General features: G+C 44.5%; 1 protein-coding gene across 7 annotated transcripts in view; it reads left to right on the top strand.

Moving 5' to 3' along the window:
* Window positions 1-24,417, top strand: part of LOC146338574 (putative P2Y purinoceptor 10) — a 65,866-nt gene that overhangs the window by 39,233 nt on the left and 2,216 nt on the right. For 4 of the 7 annotated variants that reach the window (XM_084814059.1, XM_084814057.1, XM_084814056.1 and 1 more), the window contains one exon: window positions 9,532-9,795. The gene's annotated coding sequence lies outside the window, so the exon portion shown is untranslated. The other 3 variants (XM_084814063.1, XM_084814062.1, XM_084814061.1) reach the window with 2 other exon arrangements.

Below are 24,417 nucleotides of genomic sequence, written 5' to 3'. Positions count from 1 at the left end.
GTCTCATACAGCCCTGCTTCCAATGTTCCTCCCAAGGCCTTGCTGAAAATTGCTCTGAATGCAAATGCCTTGGGAAGTACAGACCCTTGTCTTTATTTGTGCCCGGGCTGGAGTCAGCAAGAGAAGGATGGGCACTGAAAATGTTGGGCAGTGTGTTCTGTGCTTGCTCTGGCTAGATCCAGCTTATGGGCAGCACCACCTGCCTGAGTTGTTCACCTGGTCAGACTGATGCTAGTTAGTTTCAGAGATCTCATTAATGATGTGCATCATCTTGTTTTTCTTTGAAGTATCCCTATTACGAAGTCACCACATATGGCTAACATCTCATTGATCCATTAAGCCAGTGTTCCCTAACCACGTGCCCCCCAGATGTGTTGCACTGCAATGCCCATCATCCCCAGCCAGCATGGCCAATGGTCGGGGATGCTGAAGTTGTAGTCCAGAACATCTGGAGGGCACCAGGTTGGAGAAGATGCATTAAGCCAATACCAACATCTGCCATTGTGACGTTCCTGCCCGTGTTTCCACCTTTCTCCAGCCTCCTCCTCAGACACTGAGAACCAACCCCCTCAGGAACGCCTGCTTTCACTCTGGGACAGCTGTACCCACCACCCCACAAGCTTCAGCCCTTTTACTCTCTCTGGGTTCCAGAGAAACTCAATATGCTCAATTGGTTCTCTCAACCCACTACAGGAGAAGTAACTAGGGAATAGCTATAATCAAGGTTGCATAAAATCAAACAACATGTGGGAATTTGGATTTTTAAGAACGAACAAATAAAAAATTATTTAACACAAGGAAAGTTATATCTTATTATTATTCATTAATACTTGATCCTAACTTCCCTATCTACTCTACCCCTTCTAAAATCCTATACACAGACTCCACTAACTAGATGTTGCTTCTTCAATCCTTGAGGCCCTATTTGACAGACTGTCAGTTCATTCCTTATATAACCTCAGGATCCTCACACATGCACAAGCCTCTCCCACCTTTCACTCATTCTCTGACACGTTATTAACCTTATCTTACCTGAGCCACATTTAACAATGCATTTAACAAACACGAATATAATAGGCACATGTTACAGCTAGTGCTGTGCTGAAAATTTCTCCCACGTTGTTTTCAACCATTCTCATTCAGTTTCATAGAAGAGAAATAGCTTTCGAAAAGAAATTCAATGGTGAAGATATTTCGGAGAAATTCTCATGGGTTCGGTCTGGGTTTATTGAGCTTACCTTACTTAGAAAGTGAGTGAGGAGTGAGCACAAGTGTCCTGTTTTTCATTGTACCATCATCTCTCTGATAGCCTCCTCAGCTTCCCACACTTCCCAAACTAAAGCCCAGTTTAAGCACCATGAGATAATTCCTCCCATAGGGCTTTTTTTCAGATCAGGACATGCAGGCAACCTGGGAGGCTAGCTGTGATTATTAGGTAAGCTCAAAAACACCACAACAATAAATTATAAAACATCCTGAACGAGGCAGAAAAATAGAAGCCCTTTTCATGGTGGGGAGAAAACTTTCAGGAAATTGGAGGGCAGATTTTGGCAGAGCACGAACTCCACCTCATCCCTGGAGCTGGACATAATACTGCCCCCACCAGCATTGTGGTGGATGCAAACTGGGGGCCAGCCTGCCAAGACAGTGGATGCTGTTGCAGCATGAAGCCCCACAAAACCCTTACCAAAAAACAAAGAAGCTGTGCTATGGACTGTGACAACCCAGAGCCCTACCTGGGAGAAACTGCTGAGAATTTCTCCTTCCCCTGGAGAAATTCGGTGAAATTGTCTCCCAAATTTCTCCGCCCACAAATAAGGTAGAGAATTTCAAGAGGCCATTTGCACACAGCTCTAGTTACAGCCATCCACTGTATTACAGATTTCATCAGGCATTAAATATCCTTGGCATTAAATATCCTTGGTATCAGCTATGGCAAGGATGAGTGGACTGAATAGGTAGTTGCCATGGTCTGCTCCCTACCAGGAGGTTCAATGGTTTTGAGTGGGTGGGTGGGGAGCTTTCTAGAAGAAGATCCATGCTGGAGGCAGGCAAAGCAAAACAGAGTGATGAATGCAGCATCCTCTCTAACCACTGAAAATCATGCGTTTTTGAATTCCTTCTCTGCAGTAATGGAATATGGTTAATAAAAGTGGAGTCAGCTAATGTGAAGTCTGTGTCTGCTGTCTGTTTCTCTTTTCATTTCAAGAGAAACCAAATCAGGGTAACTGCTGGGTCTGTAACCAGATCGTTTTGAATGTGAACACTCAACTTGCCACTCTCTCCATCCTCAGGAACAAACAAAAGCATCTTGAAAATGATGGTCTCCGGCTCTGAGTTAAAACCACAATAACAACCACAACAACCAGACAGACAATAGCAAAAAATGCACTTAACAGCAGGGATTCTACTGACACACACACACAAAATGCTGGGCAAGCCTTTTGGGCCAACAGAGGATAGTGAACTATTCTGTCCTGATGGTCTAATGTGTGTAAAAAGGAACACAGGAAGAAGCTGCCTCATATGAGGTCAGATTATTTGTGTATATACTTTAGACCTTCCAACTCCAGCTGGCAGCAACCTTCAGTCTCAAGAAGCTATCTTTCCCATTACTAGGTTCTCATTAATAGCTTTTTGACAAGAGGCTGTTCATCAGCTATTAATCCAATTGTATCTCGTTTCAGTTTCGTTGCAGAATTGAGGTCCAAGCCCTACATGAGGAGTGTTTCCTTTTTCTGCTCTTCCACTATGTAACCTCTAGGTGGCACTGTGGTATAGAGGGATAGCACAACTACACAAGTGAAAAAAAGCAGTTGCTTTCATTTCTGCCATTAAATGCTGCATTTTCCCTGCTCTAAAAAAAAAAATAAAAAAAATTGCTGAAAGTGATCTTTAGATACAGAGGTGAAACTGGAGGGTCACAACACTGTCTAAAGAACCTGTACACAACCGTGAGTAGGGGATGACAAATGCACAACAAATGTCTCATGTAGAAAAGCCCTAAGTGGAAATGCCAGAGACTGAACCTCATAGGGCTGATCCTGCCCCTAGTTAAAGGATAAGGCTCATTCTGTTCAATATTCTTACATTTATTTTATTTTAAGATGTTATTGTCAGTTTACTAACATGCCTTGCTTCAGAAATCACTGCATGGCGCACAATGTTCAACCAAACAAGGACAGATCAAACCAGAGAGTGAAGCAGTGGCGGCTGGTGCCCACTGGGGCTGGTGGGATGGAGGACAGGGCAGATGCTCCATAATCAACTGAGATTGCCAGAGGAATACAGGAGGAAAAACATGCGTGGCAACTGGCACTTGGAAGCAGGGGAACAAATGTACCTGGTTGTGGGAGGATCTCTCTGCCACAAAGGGTAGGGGACAGGCAGGGGGCCACTGCCCCATTTGCCCCAAATATACAGCCATCTCTGGAGTGAAGATATGTGTGTGGTGTGTGTGTGTGTGTGTGGGGGGGGCTTAGGTAGTGATCCAAGATTTGTGACTATGGATGTTACAAGTATTCAAGGGTCCCTATTTCTTCACATGTGATGGAAAATGCAAGGTGGAGGATATGCATGAGACAGCCAGAGAGGCTCAGCATTACTGGTGCTTCCCATGGCAGAGTTATGAATACACCCTACTTCCAGCTCAATCCTATGCATGTTCCCTTCAAAGTACATCCCACTGGAGTGGATTCAACAGAGCTTGCTGTCAGAGTGATGCATATAGGATTGCAGCCTGAAAGCACGAAAATATTCTGCACCCAAGCAATCCAAACCCTGCACCCTGAAAAGCTGACCTCAGTGAGCCATACCAATTTTGCAACTGGAACAAATATGTGCCATGCCTTCCATTTTGCATATTTTATTGGTAGCTTTGACTAGGCTGCATAATTTAGTTTCAGTTCGCTAGTCATGGGGGTAGAGCAAGGAACGGTGTGAAGCATTCCGGCTCTCATCCACTCAAAGGGCAGGTTTGCATGATCACAGAAGGAAAATAAGCCATGGTGGCTTAGCTCCCCTCCCTTTGCATGCTGGGAAGCACGGCTAGAACAAGCCATGGGTTTCAGAGTGGGTTGTAAACCACCCCTGCCCCCCATGCTCACCGGGTTCTGGCATCACACAACAACCAGCACCCGGCAAGCCTAATTAGGCAGCTTGTGACCGGCACATACAGGGAGGGAAAATAAACCACCATGGCTTATTTTCCCTCCATGATGGTGTGAACCTGGTCAAAGTATTATTCTGCTACCCTTATTATATCTCCCACACTTCCTCAAGTATATGTTTGTAAGGAGAAGGGATAGAAATTTGGGGTTTGATTATTTTTTAAAGGAAAGCCACGATTCACTTTGAAATCTACATCCAATACCACATTGCTATTAAAAAACCGGCACAATAAAAGTCCCCCCCCCCCCGATCATAGACAACATTTTACATTTTCAGATTTGTGGACGAAACTCCGGGGTGATCTCCTATTTGTGTTTAAGACAGCTTAGGTGTACTGAACCAATTTCTAGGCAAAGTGCCAATACCAGGACCGGGCTTCTTTACAGAGAAGAGTCCTGTATTTGACAGGCCATCAGAAGACAGTCCTCCATTTTAAGGTGTCCTGTGTTTGGAGGGCTGCCCAGTCTGAGTCACATTTAAAGAAAAAGAACCCTCCCAAGGAAGAGCTGGGCCTTGAAGTTGCTCATCCACGGTTAACACCTGGACAGCAGACTGAGCAAGGCACATAGTAGGGATGTTAGAGAAGTCTACCAAGGACTCAAATGAGGCCAGATTCTTTGGAAACCAGCCTCTGGAGTCTGTGGCAAGACGGCTCCACTTACCTCCACTCCAGGAGGATTCTGGCCGGAACGGCACTCCAGCTCCGGACTGCTGGTGATACGGTAATGGCAGCCACCATTACCATATCACTCTGAGGAATACAGCTGCAAATGGCGTAGTGGATGCCACTTGCAGCCGTAAAGCCCTTAGTTTAATCCAAGTACAGCTGTAATGTAAACTAAGGGCTTTACGGCCTCAAGTGGCATCCACTACGCCATTTGCAGCTGTATTCCTCAGAGTGATACAGTAATGGCGGCTGCCATTACCATATCGCCAGTGGTCCGGAGCTGGTGTACAGCTCCGCGGAATCGCCATGGAGAGGAACCGCTCTGGAGGCTTCTGGGGGGAGGAATAGATCACCTTCCCCCTGGGTGGATTCCCCCATGGACTGGAAGGTAGGGAATCCGCCCATCCCTAGCACATAGCCGCCCAGTCATAGTCTTCCCCACTATGTGGAAGTATATTGCATTTCTAATAAATGTAAAAATAAATACATATATAAATATGTAAATTATAGTAACCATTTCCAAATGTTGCATCCATGCATATAAATTAGCCTATATAAATCTGTGTCCTCTTTCTCGGTCAGGTGCTTCCTCGTTGTTGGGGGACACATAAGCGGCTGCCATCCTGCTGAGGGCCACATCCTACCAGAGGGACCTCAGTGGAGGGTGGCGGCTCCAATGTCAGTGGAGCAGTGAATCTGCTCTGGGTTTCCATCAGAACCAGTCAGAACTCTGAAGGAGCTCTCCAAGGTGATGAATCCATTTGGGGGATTGGGTTCAGCACTTTGGTTAGCTCCTTTAGACTTCTGACTGGTTTGTGGGGGGAAGGGGCTGGCCATGAACCCCCCAGCTACCTGGCCCTGTTCTTTTTCAGCATTGCCGCCTGCTGCAAACCTGCCCTTCCTGAACCTGCAAAGATGGAGCGGTATCTTCCACTTGCCTTGCCCTCTCCTTCTGGATAGTGGCGAGAATCGGCGGCCTGAGAGGGAGAGCGCAAGTAGCATGCACGACCTGCAGAATGCTGGAGACAGAAGTGCTGCAGAGTGAGAGAAGAGTTCTCAGCAGTTAAAGGGCTGTTAAAACAACAGTGCGGTACAGAGGTTGGAGAGAGAGTGAGAAGGAGATTCGGGGCCAAATTAGACATTACGCAAAATGTCTCATTAGCAACTATGTCTGGGGATTTAAAAAAATTAATAACAGCAGTGCAGGGTGTGTGTGTGTATGTGTGTGTGTGTGTGGGGGGGGGTCATCAGGAGGAGAAATGCATTCCTTCCTTCCACAGCCAAGATCCTGATTAAACCGACACCCTGCCCTTCCCCGCACCCCGCAATTAGCTTTATATATAAAAAGAAGAAGCAGCTCTGGTTGGTGCCAATGAAAGCTTTGTTCATTTTTTAATATAAAGCTTACTGCAGTGCTGGAGGACCAGTTTTCATCAGCATCACAGAGGGGTTGCATCTCTCCTACCTGCATATTGTGTTCCCAGTGAAAACTGGTCCAACCTACACCTAGCATGAAATAAAAACATTTCCTGCCGTGGTTGCTAACTATGGATTTATTGTTCTGCCTAATTTGCCCCTGAGTTAGTAAGGGGTAGGGAACAACCATGGGTGGAATGAGCATTGGTTAAAATAGAAGTCATAAGTAATTAAGAAGTTGTTTATGTTTATGAAGGAATACGTTGTTTATGCTTATTTGTGTTTGAAAAAATTATTCATACACTTGGACATTACTTGTCTCTGTCTCTTCTTTCAAGACTGAGATAAACCCCAACCATCCCTTTACCTGTGTTAGCATTTCACCACGGCAGCAAGGTGACAATGGGCCCATTTCAGGGAAGGGTACCCACTGAGGGCATCTTGCCTAAAGCCCCCTCCACTCAAACTTGGAAGTTGACCGTTCCATGCAGAGAAGGAGCAAAAGGTTTGCGGGCGTTTTAATGCTGAAAGCCGGTCATAATGGTGAAAGGCTGGTAGGAATTATTAAACATACCAATTTGTTAAAAGCCCAAATGGCTTTAGCCTCAAGACTCTGATTATGGTGCATTATGTGATCACCACCAGATACAGACCACAAAGGATGAGAAAGAGCCATTAGAGGACATTCTTATACAGATCCTTGTTGTGCCTCTCTCCCATCTCTGAGATAACTTCAAAACAACAGGGTTTCAACCTCCTCTCCTGGAATCTATTTCAGGACTATGAAGTAGGACCTGCAATAAATATTTATTATGTATTTATATTGAAGAAGTTTAACCCATCTTTTGGAGGGCACTGCCCTCAAAAGGCAGCTTATACTGCAAAAACATGAATGTACAAATTAAGATTAAACACACACACACACAGCTGCAGAAGCTAAGAACTGTGAAGTAGGACATGCAATAAATATTTATTATGTATTTATACTGAAGATGTTTAACCCATCTTTCGGGAGCGCTGCCCTCCAAAGGCAGCTTATATTTCTAAAACATTAATGTACAAATTACGATTAAATACACACACACACACACACAAAGCTGCAGCAGTGAACGATCTTTAAGCACCAAATGCAGACTGGAATAAATGTGTCTTCAGTCGGGGTGGATGGATTTGTTAAATCTCTTCCATCTGTGCTTCACAAATTGTCAGGCGACTTTTGTTCTGTCATCTGCTCATTGACGGAATCAGATTTTTGTATAGGGATGTAAGAGAATTGCATTCCACTTGCACTAATGCACATTGGCGCTAATTCACAGTTGTGCTAATGTGCATCGATGCAAGTGCAAATTCGCACAAATCCCCTCCACCCCAAAAGTAAAAAAAACTGGCCTGCAAATCCATGGAATCTGTGTGACTCAAAAACAAGCTTGTCTGCTGTGGAATCTGCAGATCAATTCCATACAGATCCAAACTCATTTGAATCCATTGTGGATTTCCTTGACATCCCTACCTTCAGGTATATACAGCCAGCAGTGATGTGGCCATACTTATCTCCCTCTGGAAGGAGTTCCAAAGGTGTGGGGCCACCACTGAGAAAGCCCTGTCTCTAGTACTCACCAGCCTAATGGATCTTGCTGGTGGGACAGTGACTACAGCCTCTGATGCTGATCTTAATGCTTGAGCAGGCTCATATAGGGGTAGGTGGTCCTTCAGATAAAGTGCTCCCAAACCTGCACCTTGAATCGGGCCTGGAAATTATCAGGCAGCCAATGTAAGTGATGCAGAATAGCAGTCATATGATCCAAACATCTGGCTCCCCACATGCTGCTGTATTCTGCACCAGTTGTAGTTTCCGAATCATCTTCAAGTGGAGCCCCCCATAGAATGCACTATAGTGATCTAAGCTGGATGTAATCAAAGCAAGTGGTCTCTCCCACACTGGAGGCATTCAAGACGAGGCTGGACAGCCATCTGTCAGGGATGCTCTGACTTGGATTCCTGCATTGAACAGGGGGTTGGACTCGATGGCCTTGTAGACCCCTTCCAGCCCTACTATTCTATGATTCTAAGTGTCACTGTGGCTAGGACAGCTTTCTCTAGATAGGGTCGCAGCTACTCATCCAGTCTAAATAATGTTGCAGTGTTCAAGGTTCCATCAGGCAAACCTAGGATATTTCACTCCATTCCACCCCTCACCACCAATTTACAGCTCCAAATCAGCACCTATGCCTACTAAGAAACTCCTTGTGCTGTTCGGGGTGGGGGGGAGGTGTTATCATGTAGCATTCTTCACAGGTGGGGAGTATTTCCAGGAATGCAGCCAGAGCAACTGCTTGGGGTGAGTGGGGACATTCAGCCACCTTTTAATGCAAGATGATGAACATTTTTGACCGTTGTCTGCCCTCCAAAATGAATGCAATGCTCAGGTGGTGTTTTTGCCCAACCCCCCAAACCTATGAAATTTGGCTGGTGTTAATACTTCAGCTACGGATGGAAGAATCTGTCAATTTCCATTTCTCTCACTTGCTCATTTTTCCAATCTTAAATTCAGTTCATCCCGAATTTTGAGAGTTTCCTTTGACTGCATGAAAATGTGTACACATTTTTTTGTGCACAGTTCTACTAATACATACATTTTTATGCGATTTTGCCTGATCTACACATTTTTAAAGCAATTTTCCTTATATAATGCATTTGAATGTTATTTTCACAAATATACACCATTGGGGGTGTAGTTTTCACTGATATACACGTTTTAGTATGCCTTTTTTGATTGCCGAACTGCATTGCAACATTCAGAGAAGTGCAAATTTCGAAGGAAAACAGTTTCAGTTCCTGTATTGGTTTGAAAGCACGGAATCAGGTGTTTTTGCATTAAAATGTGAACTGAATTAATTTCTCCCCCATCTCTAAGTTCATCCCACTAATTCTACCAATGCGGCATTCCCACCACCTCATGTGAAGACAAGGCTGATGTCTCACATAGCTGTTAATCCATGCTTTGCTTACCAACCACTTACAAGGTGCTGCAGTGGTGATTTTAAAAGCTTCCCAGCTGCAACATTATGTATCTGGCATTGTGGCTTACCAAGCTGCCAATGAAGAATGAAAAACAACACTATTTACTACCACAAAACCAGCCCTGACTTGACCATTCCCAATTCAATCAGGAAGAAAAACACTGCCCTATATATAGAAACAGTCACTTTCCACCTCTGCTGTGTGGCAAGAGCTGAATTATAAAGGTTGGGGACATAATGCTTGATTCTGTCCTCTAGAAATGGTCATCTCCCAACGTTGCTCACAAGGTGCACACTGCTGACTGGAAAAAGTAAATGCACCACGTGTCGGCTGCAAGATATTCGCAGATGCACTCTGACAGTTCTACCACTGGGGCTTCATCTCCTCTCTCGACTACACTTTGAAAGTTCCAAGTACTTGCAGTTTTGTTTTCTACATTAAGCTGCCTAGACGCTCGGTAATGTCTTCTTTGCTGAGTGACTCGTATCGGGAGCTTGCAAAAAGCAGAGCAATTAACAAAGGTAGGACTCTTGTTCTGTGACTATCATTTCTCTAGCTGATGATAATTTCTCATAAGAAATTTGACAATGCTCAGTTTGACAACATGATGTAAAATCGTAGTAAATTCATGTTGCAAACATAGGATTTAATGAAAATGTATTTCCCCAAAGGAAATGTGTACTGATTTTGTTTAAGGTATTAATTAATATTTGTAAATGGAAGAAATGGCAGGTGGGGAATAGATGCAAGCAATACAGCTGCTAAAGAGGGAGAAAAAATATCCAAGGATGAATTTCTTGTAATACACAATATGATAGCCATGAAGGGGAACAGATTAGAGTGTGACATTTTTTTAATATACAGCTTACTCAAATATCTATAGATCTACAGCCATTAGAAATGGAAAGCAAAATATTCAGAGTTGTCCCATTTTAAAATGTGTATTTACATATCCCAGTGCTGAGATGGATTTCCAGAATGCTGCAGACAGATCAGTTCTAAAAGATCAAAACCTGGCTTCATTTTGGAAGGAAGAAGATTAGCAAAGTAATACTGCCATAGTAATCTTGTCAAAGGTTTCCTACGTGCCTGTTTCTCATTCCATCAGTATGACATGTTCTCATCTCAATTGAATGGGTTGGATCCAGACTTAGCTGTGCTTACAGTAGACACACTGAGATCAATAGGATTTAAATTAGTCACAAATTACTTGTCCCATTGATTTCAATGGGTCTACCTTAAGCAGGACTGCATCTTGATCCAGCCCTCGGTTTTCTGCTACATGATAAAGAAAGATGCCTTTAGAGATGAATCCGCCCACTTGGAAAAATGTTGGGTTATGATTCTTTTTATTGCTGGCTGTAATTTTGCCCATTGTCTGGGAAATGTGGTGGGACCAAACGGCATCTCTGGGCTCTGCCACAGATTCTCAGCCCGCATTGCTGTCTTTGTTCGCACCTCCATAGACAGGCGTAAACAGAAAAGGGATGCATATAAGACCCTTTACATTTTTGCAGTCACTTTGGATCCATTTAAATGGAATAACCTCTATGGCGAGGCTGCAACTGAGAAGCACATATCCATTAAAGCATACTTCGTGTAGCAGCCATAAAGTGTAAATGCCTCTTCTCTTGCCCAATGTCTTATTTATTAATTGTACTTTATATCCCAGTCTTCCTTCTAGGATCTCCAAGCGGCATGCATGGTTCTACACACACACACACACACACACTTTTTTTATAATGACAACAATGCTGTGTTCAGTGGAGGCCGGTGGTTCCAAGGACAGTAGGGCAGTGAATCCACTCCAGGTTTCAGTCAGAAATCTAAAGGAGCTGTCCAAAGTGCCGAAAATGGGATTCACACCTTGGATAGCTCCTTTAGAGTTCTGACTGGTTCTGACTGAAACCCAGAGCGTATTCATTGCCCCACCGACCTCAGCACCACCAGCCTCCACCAAATGTGATGTAGGTTAGGCTGAGAGATAGGAACTGCCCCAAATTCAGCCAGGGAGCTTCATGGCTGAGTTGGGATTTGAACCTCGGCCTCTCTGGTCTCAGCCTTCCCCAACCTGGTGCCCTCCTGATGTGTTGGCTACAACTCCCATCATGAGGAGTTGGGCTGAGAATGATAGGAACTGTAGCCCAACACATCTGGGGAGCATCAGGTTGGGGAAAGCTGCTCTATCCACAACACCAGACCAGGTCTCAGTTCCACGCCAGGGTCTGGGGCGACAGTGGCTGTGCAGAGTTGGCTTGGAGATACTGGGTCGTATCCAACGTTAATCCTATTCAGAGTAGACACATTGAAATTAATGGGGCTTGTTAGTCATGATTAGCGTAAACTCTATTCATTTCAATGGGTCTACTCTAAGTAGAACTAACATTGGATACTAGCCACTGGGTGCGTTTTGGCAGATGTACAGGGGAAGACGTGTCTTTTCAACGTGACACATGGCACATGGAGCAGTCACTGGGAAGAGTCATAGCTCAAACACATGCTTTGCACGCAGAAGGTCCCAGGTTCAATCCCTGGCATCTCCAGGTAGGGCTAGGAAAGAATCCTGCCTGAAACCCTGGAGAGCTGCTGCCGGACAGTGCTGACAAGACAGACCGATGGGCTGACTCAGTATAAGGCAGCTTCCTATGTTTTCTCTGTGCATGTGTTTAATAACCTCCACATAGGGGCTGCAAATGTTTCAATCACCCCCTTGTGCTAGAGCTTTTTAAAAGAAGTTAGTTGCAAATTTGTTTTCATAGTATTATTATCATTATTGTCATTGCCATCATCATCATCAATGCTATATAAAAAAATTAATTTTAACATTGAAAGCAGGGATGCAGTAGCTACATTCTGCATTGCAGAGCCTGAACTGAGCAGGAGGGTGGCCTTGATGACCTCCAAGATCCCTTCCAAATCTATGATTCAATGTGTCAAATATATTATTTGTTGTGCTTTTGGTGTACAATATAGGCCTCTGGGTTCCAGGGACTGTCATACACAGCAGGAGTCAGATTTGTCCACAGAATCCTAGGAATAATTCTGTGTGAGTGCTGCATCATTTCCTTCCCTGCTCAGCCACCCCCACACCACTTAAAGCTAATCCCAGTTCCTTCGTGGTAGCACAGTCCGCTATATTCCTTGAAGGGGGAAGCCATGGCAAGTAAACAAGCTTGGATTCCATTTGAAGTTGCCGTACAGACCTGGCCTTAGAATGGTCTGTCTCACAGGAACGTTGGGAGGTTAAACACAATACAGGCTTTAAAGTGTTTTCCAGAATAATCAATGGGGTGAATCTAGATCAGGGATGGGCAATTTGTAGCTCTCCAGATCTTTTGGTCTAACATGATTCCTCACCATTGGTTATGCTTTCTAGATGTAATTATACTTTGAGCAGAACCATTGAAATTAATGGGACTAAGGATGCAATACTATGCATGTTTAAACAGAAAAAAGTCCTACAACTCCCAGCATTCCCCAGCTGGCATAGAAGAAAAAAGTCCTAGAACTCCTAGCATTCTCCAGCCAGCTATGCCGCTGGGAGTTGTAGGACTTTTTTCTGTCTAAACATGCATAGGAGTGTGCCCTAAGTTAGTCTAACTTAAATCCCAATGAGTTCAATGAGCATACACTCAGAAAGACTATGTCCAACCCAATCCAGCCCACTGAAAACAATCAAAAGATAATACTGCCAGCAGATTACTACAAAACTCAAATAGCCAGCAAAAATCAAATATCTTTCACGCACAAATATACATTTGAGCCTATACATGTTTAGTCTGAAGTAAGTCTTGCTGTGTTCAGTGAGGTTTACTCCTAGTAAATCTGCTAGTTTATGACTGCAGCCTAACTAGGCTCCAGTTGAATGCAATTGGACTTACTTTTAAGTAGACATATATAGCACTGTACAGTAAATGAAGATTTTGTCTTACTCTTTTAAGAATGCCATCTTTTTATACCGGCAGAGCACCTGTTCCTTCAAAAGCAGACACAAATTCAACACCTGCAGCTTTGCCCATTATTGGAATCATTTTATAATAGAACACATATCTATGGAAAACTCTGGCTTTGTTTTACTAGTGCCCCAGTGAAGAATGCTCTTGAAATGTGTTGGTCTGAATACATGACCCTTTAGTGTGCCTTTGAGATTCTCTCTTTTCTCTGTTCTCTCACCCCTGCATTGTTGCTTTCCTTCTTTTGCTCCATCATTGCCGCACAATCAGGGTGACTGTAGGTTTAAGGGGACTCTAGGCATGGTGCCCTCTGACACACACAGAGGGCAAATGGGTAAACTGGGACAGGAACAAGTGATAATTGGCATTCCTGGTTTGTACATAATGCTAAGCCATGGTGTGATTTGTTAAAAAATCTGGCTTGTCCTGGCAAACAATCCATGGCCTATTAACCAGCTATAAACCACAAATAGAACATATGCTTTGTTGTTGGCTTATGAAGTCTGGCTTGTTTAAACCAGCGGTGCACAGAAAGTATAGGCAGTGTGCCTATGTACATTAGTTGCTGGGGAACATGAGCTGGAGGGTGCTGTTGAACTCCTGTCCTGCTTGTGGGTTTCCCATGGGCAGCTGGTTGGCCACTGTGTGAACTGTGAACAGAATGCTGGCCTAGATGGACCCTTGCTCTGATCCATCCTGGCTCTTCTTATGTTCTTATGTTCTTCGATCTCCAGCTGTTTTGGACTTCACCTCCTAGCATTCCTGCTGATTGGCCATGCTTGCAAGGGCTTTGGGGAGTGGAGCCCCAAACATCTGGAGATCTACCTTCTGCCCCCCCGGTTTAAACCATGGCTTGTTGTGATGTCTGAACCCAGAACCGTGGTTTATCCCTGGGTTGTTTGCAGTGTCTGCCCTGAAACAGAGGCACTGAGCAAGAGCAGTATGAATATGAAACCACTCTGAAGGTTGGCAAAACCGGCAGGAAGGAAACAAACCAGAAATAAGGAAAACAAGCTGCTGTCCATTTGCTCATCTATAAGACAATGCATGGTGAAAGCAAAAAACCATGGTTAGCATAAACCATGGCTTAGCATTATGTGCAAATGCAGCCTAGCTAGTTAAGAGTGAGGCCTAGCTGACTTGTGCAGAAATTAGATTGGCGGTGTGTCCAGTTTCCTGGCCAGGTGCTCTTCTCAGGACTAGTCCCGAAGGAGAAGGAGAAGGAGAAGGAGAAGGAGAAGGAGAAGGAGAAGAAGAAGAAGAAGAAGAAGAAGAAGAAGAAGAAGAAGAAGATTAATGGGTTGCCAGCATCAGAACTGATGGGCCCTCCAGTTGGGGTCTCAGCATTTGCCTGGGGATACCCTTTTTTGATGCTGGGTCTAATGACCAACTTGGGAGAAAATGCCCTTGTTTAATTCAACCTCTTGCTTGTTGAACATCTGTTAAAGGCAACCCAAGTCTCTCTTCTTTGCCCAGAGGGGACTGCACCTCGGATTCACCTCTTGATATATTAAGAGATATTGCCATGAATTATTAAGCCACCGTCTTTAGTGACTCATGGAACAAACAACTATCCATTCCGAGTTCATCTCTCCCCGCATTGACTAAACTCTAACCATCAAATGCCAATTTCCATTTGGTGGCGTGGCACACAAAGGGTGCAGTAATGTGGCCACAATACCCAGCAGCGAATATGTGCAAGTTTAACTACTGCCGCTGAAACAGAACAAAAGCAAAGAGGGGTGGGAGACAAGAAGCCTGTGTATGGGAGGAGGGTCATAGAATCTGAACGCAGAAGGTCTTAGTAATACTTAATACTTGTATAAGTTAAATAAATGAAAAGGAAGTACTTTTTTAAAAAAAAAAAATCCCCCTTATGTGGTTTTTATAGCTCATTGCTGGATTTTCCATTGTCTCTGCATCTAAAATACCCACATTTATTTTTAACTTCAGGCAGTATTGCTTGAACTTTCCAGGCTGGCCTTTTAACACATCTTTACTCAGTTTAGCACTTTGTTACTCAGAATATCACAGGGTATACAAGGGGTTCACACACATGGTGGCCGGCTACTAAAGTTGCTTCTGCACTATAACCGTTCAGCACTGCTCAGGCATTAGGATGGCCAAGAAAGGAAATGCATCACCAGAAGAGAGGGTGAAAGAGTACACCAATTTGCATAACATTTGCATATGCAAATGGATATGTATAAATGCAAATTTAGAATAACTATGATTTAAATAAAAATACTATACATCTCACCATAGTGGGGAAGTCTGTGACCAGGTGACCCGTGTGCTTTTCTTGTCTGCTGTCCAGGTGCTAACTCTTGATGGGCAACTTCAAGGTCCCTTCTGCTCTTCCTTTTTATGGTTCTTTGACTTTAAACCCAACTTGGACTGGGCAGCCCATCAAATAGAGGACACCTTCAAATAGAAGATTGTCTCTGACAGCTCTTCAAATAGAGGAGTGTCCTCTGCATAGTGGGCCACCTGGCCACCTTGTCAGGCATGACTTTTCAACAATATACTTCAACACTTCAGAATTCTGTCCCCTCATTCTACCACATGTGAAGAGGAGGCCTTTGTTTCCACTTCTCCTGTAGGTCCCATTTGTTCTCAATCAATGGTGTGTGTGTGGGTGGTGCAGATGGGGGTCCAAGTAGCAGAAAGATTATATATCACAGTTGCATTGTTATCCTTTCTGCCATTTATTGCACACATATTGCATGATTATCACCGAATCAAGGCTTGAAAAGATCCCTTAAAACCGCCTTCCCCAACCTGGTGCCTTCCAGAGGTGTTGGACTATAACTCCTATCATCCCCAACCTGCATGGCCAATATTGGTTGGGGTTTGGGGGAGTTGTAGTCCATCACATCTGGAGGGTGCCAGGTTGGGAAAGGCCACCTTAAAGGGATAACATGCTCCATTATTTATTTATTTATTTATTCATTCATTCATTCATTCATTCAAAGCATTTGTAGGCCGCTCTTCAGTGAATCCCAGAGCAGCTTACAAGAATCAACTATCAGACAGTCACTGCACTCAGGCTCACAATCTCAAAAGACATGAGCAGGGCTGGCCCAAGACATTTTGCTGTCTGAGACAAAGGACAAGATGGAGCCCCCTCCTATTCCATGTACAAAAGCCGATTGGCCTGGCCGTTGAATCTGTCTTTAACACTGATGATGGGATATCCTCTTCTACTACACCTGAAGGTAGCAGGCTAGCTTAGGGGACACAGGGCAGGCCAGGTGGTGGTAAAGACCTCTCTCCACCAACACTTTGCTACCACATCCCAGCATTTGGTGCCTGAGACAACCTAATGGTAGGGCTGGCCCTGGACGTGAGACATAAGGAAAGGGACTGGGAAGGAGGAGGGGTAAAAAAGGTGTTGGTGATGCTTGATTCAGTTGTCCTGATGGATGGGAATATATCAGCTGAACACAGGTTTGTGCTGTATCTATTATCCATCTGGTTTGGCCTGTTCTTTGCAGGCCTGTTCCCCTTTTCTTTCTTCTCTTCTTCAGTTTCTCTTCTTTTGAGTACAAGGCTAATTTTTTTTGTTCTCCCATCCCCTCAGGCCAAACTGTTCCTCAGAATTTATTCTGGCGGCAGTTGGGGAGGGAAGGGTCACCACTGGGAGCTACATGGTAGTAACTCATAGAATCATAGAATCATAGAATAGTAGGGTTGGAAGGGGCCTACAAGGCCATCGAGTCCAACCCCCTGCTCAATACAGGAATCCAAGTCAGAGCATCCCTGACAAATGGCTGTCCAGCCTCGTCTTGAAGGCCTCCAGTGTGGGAGAGCCCACCACCTCCCCAGGTAATCGGTTCCATTGTCGTATTGCTCTTACAGTCAGGAAGTTTTTCCTGATGTTCAGCCGGAATCTGGCTTCCTGTAACTTGAGCCCATTATTCCGTGTCCTGCACTCTGGGATGATCAAGAAGAGATCCTGGCCTTCCTCTCTGTGACAACCTTTCAAATACTTGAAGAGTGCTATCATATCTCCCCTCAGTCTTCTCTTCTCAAGGCTAAACATGCCCAGTTCTTTGAGTCTCTCTTCATAGGGCTTTGTTTCCAGTCCCCTGATCATCTTTGTTGCCCTCCTCTGAACCCTCTCCAGTTTGTCTGCATCCTTCTTAAAGTGTGGTGCCCAGAACTGGACACAGTACTCCAGATGAGGCCTAACCAGTGCTGAGTAGAGGGGAACTAGTACTTCCCGGGATTTGGAAGCGATGCTTCTATGAATGCAGCCCAAAAGAGCATTTGCCTTTTTTGCAGCCACATCACATTGTTGGCTCATATTCAGATTGTGATCGACAACAATTCCAAGATCCTTCTCGCTTGTAGTGTGGTTGAGCCACGTATCCCCCATCTTGTAACTGTGCATTTGGTTTCTTTTTCCTAGGTGCAGAACTTGGCATCTGTCCTTATTAAATGTCATTCTGTTGTTTTCTGCCCAGCGCTCCAGTCTATCCAGATCACTTTGAATTTTATTTCTGTCTTCCAAAGTATTAGCTATCCCTCCCAATTTTGTGTCATCTGCAAATTTGATCAGCATTCCCTGCACCTCCTCCTCCAAGTCATTCATAAAAATGTTGAAGAGCACTGGGCCCAGGACTGAGCCCTGCGGTACCCCACTCGTTACCTCTCCCCAGTTTGAGAAGGTCCCATTGATAAGCACTCTTTGAGTCCGATTCTGTAGCCAACTGTGGATCCACCGGATCGTTGTTTCATCTAGCCCACTTTGAGCTAGTTTGCTCATCAGGATATCATGGGGCACTTTGTCGAAAGCTTTGCTGAAGTCGAGGTATATGATGTCTACAGCATTCCCACGGTCCACAAGGGAGGTTACCTGATCAAAAAATGAGATCAGATTTGTCTGGCAGGACTTGTTTTGACAAATCCATGTTGGCTTCGAGTAATCACGGCATTGTTGTCAAGGTGCTTCCAGATGGATTGCTTTATGATCTTCTCCAGAATTTTCCCAGGGATTGATGTCAGACTGACTGGTCTGTAGTTCCCAGGTTCCTCCTTTTTACCCTTTTTGAAGATAGGGACAACGTTAGCCCTCCTCCAGTCATCTGGCACTTCCCCTGTCCTCCATGATTTCTCAAAGAGAATAGACAGCGGTTCTGAGAGTTCTTCTGCCAGTTCCTTTATGACTCTAGGATGCAGTTCATCTGGCCCTGGAGATTTGAACTCATTCAAAGTAATTAGGTGTTCCTTGACCATATGCCTGTCGATCTCAAGCTGCAATCCTGCCCCTTCAGCCTGTACTTCGCCTTTGCCAGGGGGGTCATAGACCCTCTTTGGGGAGAAGACTGAGCCAAAGTAAGAATTGAGCACCTCTGCCTTTTCTTTGTCATCTGTTATCATTTTGCCATCCTTATTTAATAGCTGAACCACCATTTCTTTCCTCTGCCTTTTACTATGCACGTAGCTGAAGAAAGACTTTTTGTTGTTTTTAACATCCCTTGCTAACCTCAACTCATTCTCAGCTTTAGCCTTCCTGACACCATCCCTGCAATTCTGTGCTATCTGCCTGTACTCTTCCTTTGTTACTTGGCCTTCTTTCCACTTCCTATATGTGTCCTTTTTTGTTTTCAGGTCATCCCTAAGCTTTTTGTGAAGCCACATTGGCTTCTTCTGTTGTCTTCCACCTTTTCTTCTTGTTGGAATTGCTTGTGATTGTGCCTTGAGAATTTCCTTTTTTAAAAGCTCCCACCCATCTTGGACTCCTTTTCTCGCTAGCATCGCTTGCCATGGGACCTTACTGATCATTGTTCTGAGTTTATGAAAATCAGCTTTCCTAAAATCCAGGGTACGCGTTTGACTACACTCGGCTTTTGCTTCCCTTAGAACCAAGAACTCAAGTACAACATGGTCGCTTTCCCCCAGAGTTCCTGTAACTGCTACTTTATCCACTAAGTCATCTCTGTTGGTTAGGATCAAGTCAAGGATAGCCGATCCTCTAGTTCCTTCCTCTACTTTCTGTAGGAGGAAGTTATCCGCCACACAAGTCAGGAATTTCCTGGAGGGGCCATGTTTTGCAGAATTTGTCTCCCAACAAATATCAGGGAAATTGAAGTCCCCCATTACTACTACATCATGCTTCCTTAAAACATTGGCTATTTGCTTTTCAAAAGTTTCATCCTTGTCTTCTCCTTGATTGGGTGGCTGGTAGTAGACTCCGACCACCAGGTTCCTTTTATTCTTTGCTCCATTTATTTCAACCCAGATGCTCTCGATGGGGCTACCAAGCTCCTCTTCCTGTATTTCTGTGCAGAGATATGTATTTTTCACATACAGTGCAACCCCACTTCCCTTTCTGTTCCTCCTGTTCTTTTTGAACAAGTTATATCCTTCAATTGCTGTATTCCAGTCATGAGAGTCATCATCCCACCAAGTCTCAGTTATACCTATCAGGTCATAATTTCCCTCTTGTATTAAGAGTTCAAGTTCGTTCTGTTTGTTTCCCATACTCTGGGCATTAGTATATAGACATCGAAGACCATGTGCTTCATAGTCTGGCTTTCTTCCTACATGTGTCTGAAGACTATTATTGGGCGCTATCAGAGCTGTTCTCTCCATTACAGTGCATGCGCCTATGTCCATTGTTACCCCCAACATTACATCTCCCTTCCCCGTAGGATTCAGTTTAAAACCCTCCTGATGAAGTTCTTCATGCTGTGGCCAAACACAGTCTTCCCAGCCTTTGTGAGGTGCAACCCATCCCTAGCCAACAGCCCACCTTCCAGGAAGTATAGCCCGTGGTCCCAGAATCCAAATCTCTCACGTCAGCACCACCTTTGTAGCCAGTCCTTCACCCGGAGTATTTTTCGTTCCCTTTCTATCCCTCTTCTAACTACTGGAAGGATGGATGAGAAAACTATCTGGGCCCCAAAGTTCTTGAGTTTCCTTCCCAAAGCTTCAAAGTCTGACGTGATCTCTTCGTAGCTCTACTTGGCGGTATCATTTGTTCCCACATGGATGAGAAGAAAGGGATACCTGTCAGTGGGCTTTATGAGCGCAGGCAACCTTTCAGTCACGTCTCTAATCTGTCCTCCCGGGAGACAACATACCTGGCGAGTCCATGGGTCTTCGCAACATACTTGGGTCTCGATCCCACGCAGCAAGGAGTCTCCCACTACTACCACTCTTCTCTTCTTCTTCTTGTAGGCCTGGGTTTCATCGCCTCTGTTTGACTGACCTTTAGCCTCTTGCTCACTCTCATGCAGGTTCCCCTGTGATTCTTCCTCTGCAGGCTGTCCTCCAGTCTCATCCGCAAGTACCTGGAATCAGTTCCACAGCTCCACTGCTTCAGCAATCCACTCAGCAAATTGTGTCTGCTTCTAAATGGCACATTCAGGCTTTCATTTTTATATGGAAATGTTCTGACTGGGGAACTCGATGGGCCATTTTTCTCCTTCTTATTCTTTACCTGGCTTGGAGCATTCAGGAGCCAGTCTTACAAGGCCCAAGGCACATGCATCGGACTTCATTTCTGCTTAGCAGACTGTGTCTTAGGAGATGAAAGACTCCATATGGCATTTCCTCCCTGCCCCTCGAATGATTTAACATTAGGTAATGTGCTTTATCCATCACAATCGAATCCCTGTTAAGTGTATACATTGTGTTATACTAATGGCACTGGGCCATAAAACATTCCATGCCATTAAGGACTCGATATATCATGCATTTCTGACTTATGAAATAAAGCAGAGGAACAAATACAGCAAGATTATATTTATCCTGTACGAGATGATTGATTGATTGATTGATCAAATGGATGGCGATGCTTCCCTGAAGCTTCATTACTCTGTCCGGAAGATGCCCTTCTGCTTATGTAAGCTGTACTTCATTTCACCACTCCAAATCCTGTACCATCGCTTGCTCTAATTGGAAATGTTTCTGGAGTTCACAAAATGTCAGCACATGTTGGGAGAGGGAGCAATGTTCTGTTCTTCTAAATCAGCCTTCCCCAAACTGGTGCCTTTCTGAATGTGTTGGGCTAAACGCCCTGTGCTGCCTGGGGGTCATGGGAGTTGTAGTCCAATATATCTGGAAGGTACCAGGTTGGGAGAGGCTGTTCTTAATCCATCCAGAGGAACTCTGTGAGGAGTGAATGGCCCACAATGGCCAGCAAGAATGTGTATTACCAGGATGAAGTCGTTGCTATTGTTGTGGGGGTTTATGAGTGGTACAGCATTTCTTGAGGTTGAGGCTATCTGGGGGCAGCATGTGCATACTATATGAACCCCATAACGTCCAGTCCTGGGGGAGTCCGCAATGGGGAAATCCAGGCTGCTTGGGGGCCCACGGATATCCCTGGAGCCTTACTGCATCTGTTGGATTTTATGGGGTGGCTCTCCTCCATGGGGGCTGGCCATGTCAGGACCCTTCTTCCTGGCATGGGGAGAAAGGGCCTCGGTGGCACCCCAACACTCTCACCCCAGCGCTGTTGGAGGACAGCCACCCACAGAAAATCCAACAGATCCGGAGGTGAGTGGGGTCAGTCCGCTGCAGACTTCGCAGGTTGGATTCTTGAGAATCCAGCCTGATTTGAATCTGTAGCAGATTTCTCTGCCATCCTTAGTGCATAGACACTCCTGAATTTTATCCAAGCAACCATTTTTATTCTCCTTTGGCAGCATGATGTTCACTAATACAACGCTTCTGTACATAGTCTGGTCGCGGGTCAGTGGGCACATTTGGATCAGTGGGCACATTTGGAATTCTGAGAGAGTGTTGTGGGGGTCCTCAAAATGGCTGCCATGTGGAAGGGTCTTGCCTTCATAAAATGGCTGCCATGGTGGTCACAAAACACTCATTTCCCAGAAGGCAAACTGGTGAGACTAAAAGAGAAGTAACTTGTCCAAGGACCTAAGTGCAAGGCAGGTTTTAAACACAAAGAGTGGTTTTAAACAGAAAACCACTCTTTTGAACCCAAATAAAGATGGCGCTGGAGGGTAGCACTTTGCTTTGGAGCATGCCAGCATCCCAGTTAAAAAATAATTAAAAATCATAAGAAATAAAACAAAAATCAGGAGAGGATGAGAGCCTGGAGGGTATGGATGCATGGATTTTGTAAAACCTGTTCTGTCTATGTTTCACAGATTGTCAGGTGCCTTTCGCTCCGTCGCCCACTCATTGGCGGAATTGGAGTTTTTCCAATTTCCCAAATTTGCAGAAGTTCACATTTGCACAAATGTGCACTTCCAAAGGTGCAAATACCCCCACCCCCCCCCATGTGGATTTTCATGCTTTAGTCTATGGGGAAAATGCACATTTTTGGCTGGTGTTTTTTAATTTTTTCTACGACTAAATTCATGAAAATTCTGGAAAGTAAAAAAAGTGGTCCACAAGTCTGTGGAATCCATGCAACTCAAGAAAAGCTGGTCCACTGCAGAATCCATGGGTTGGATTCATAGAAATCCAAACACATTTGATTCCGTTGAAGATTTTCCTGACATCCCTACTGGAGGGTGCCAAGAGAGCAGGCGCGTTGGTCTCCACTGGCACTATGTTCAACACCTCATACGAACTAAATTGCCTGCTTGTGCTCTTTTCATATCTCCTCTTTCATGACTTGCCATATTTACCTCCAAAGCTCCTTCTTTACCCCGTCCACTTTCTTCTGCTTTTATTATCTTGTCACGAATGAGACAGGTTCCTTCTGTTGGTTGAAGCTTAGTGGCAGAGCAGATGTGTTGCATGCAGAAAGCCCCAAGTTTAATCCCTGGCATATCCAGGTAGGACTGGAAAAATCCCTGCCTGAAACCCTTGAGAGCCACTGCCAGTCAGTGTCAATAATACTGGGCTTGATGGACCAAGGGTCTAACTCATTATAAGGCAGCTTCCTATGTTCCTAGTTAGGTGATCTGAAATAAGAAACAGTGGCAGAATATAGACATTCTTCTTCTAAACACGTTCTTTGCCAGTCATATATTGAGGCCTACCAGGTGCTTAAAATCCCTCCCTTGTTTTTGCAGTCCTGAGCAAGAAGCAAAATCAGGAGGTTTATTGAGCCCTTGGTTGGCTGTATTTGCCTCGCTGGCCTACAAGCAGTGCAGACCTTGCAGGAAGCCTTCACATATACCCCATAGTGGCTCCTCATTGGAGGTCAACAAAGAACTTATTTCCAGAGATACAGTATATCTCAAATGATTAACCTAAATTTGAATAAACTAATTAATGAGATTTCTCAGGATTTAGCTGAGCTTGTGGGGTAAGGTAAATACACTCAAGTTGAATACTATAACTGGGAAATATTTTTAGAAAATCAGTGCTTTGTTTTGTAAATTGGGGGGGGGTCTTCTCTGCCATGATTATCTTTCAAAAGGATGAAACTTCCAATTAAAGTAGGGATGCATTTCACAAGGAAATCTGGCCCTTTGGGGCTTCACTGGATTTCCATGGCACCCCTGGCCTGGCTTGCATTTGTGAGCCAAGCCGTGAAGTTTCCCCCTAATCTGGGAACTTTTCTGATTGTTGTTTTTTATCATCATCATTATTATTTTCAAAATAGAAATTTGTGCAAATTCCAGCTGCAGTTTGCGTAATTTATACAAATCACAGCCATCATTTATGTAATTTGCACGAATAGCAGCCACAATCTGCACAAATTACAGTTGCAATTTGTGCAAATTATGCAAATTGCAGTTGCAATTCCTGTGAATTTCTATTTATGAGAATTTTTTGAATCCCAGAAAATATGCAACCTGGTCCAACTTGATGCAGATCCAGTTGGGCCAGCTCTCTAGGGAAATGAGCCCAAGTCTGGGGGGCCAAGCTAATGAAAGTTCAGTGAGCTCCACCCCCAAGATGGATTCCTCTGACATTCCTAAATTAAAGAAGATGGATTTGGTTTTCTGGATCTTGCTTTATCATCAGGCTTAGTTGTTGACTTGTACTGAATCTTGGTCTTTCCCTTCTACATCAGATCTTCTGCCTTGGTCAGTTTTGGAATCTTCTTGTCTGGTTTCTCCTTCTAAATGGATGACATTAGGTTCTAGGCATGCAAGAATGTTTACTGCCAGAGATGTGTGGCGAACAGGGCTGGCCCAAGACATTTTGCTGCCTGAGGTGCAGCAGGACATGGCACCTCTCACCTACCCAAGTCAAGGTGCATAGGAAGTAAAGCCAAGCACATTATTTAGGCACATGAGGCAGAAAATCCCA

The sequence above is a fragment of the Heloderma suspectum genome, chromosome 9, assembly GCF_057233095.1.
Source record: "Heloderma suspectum isolate Gila_16-S chromosome 9, 16-S_ref, whole genome shotgun sequence".
Lineage (NCBI taxonomy): Eukaryota > Metazoa > Chordata > Lepidosauria > Squamata > Helodermatidae > Heloderma > Heloderma suspectum.
The sequence above is the reverse complement of the archived record's forward strand: the minus strand, read 5'-3'. Positions and strand labels throughout refer to the sequence as shown.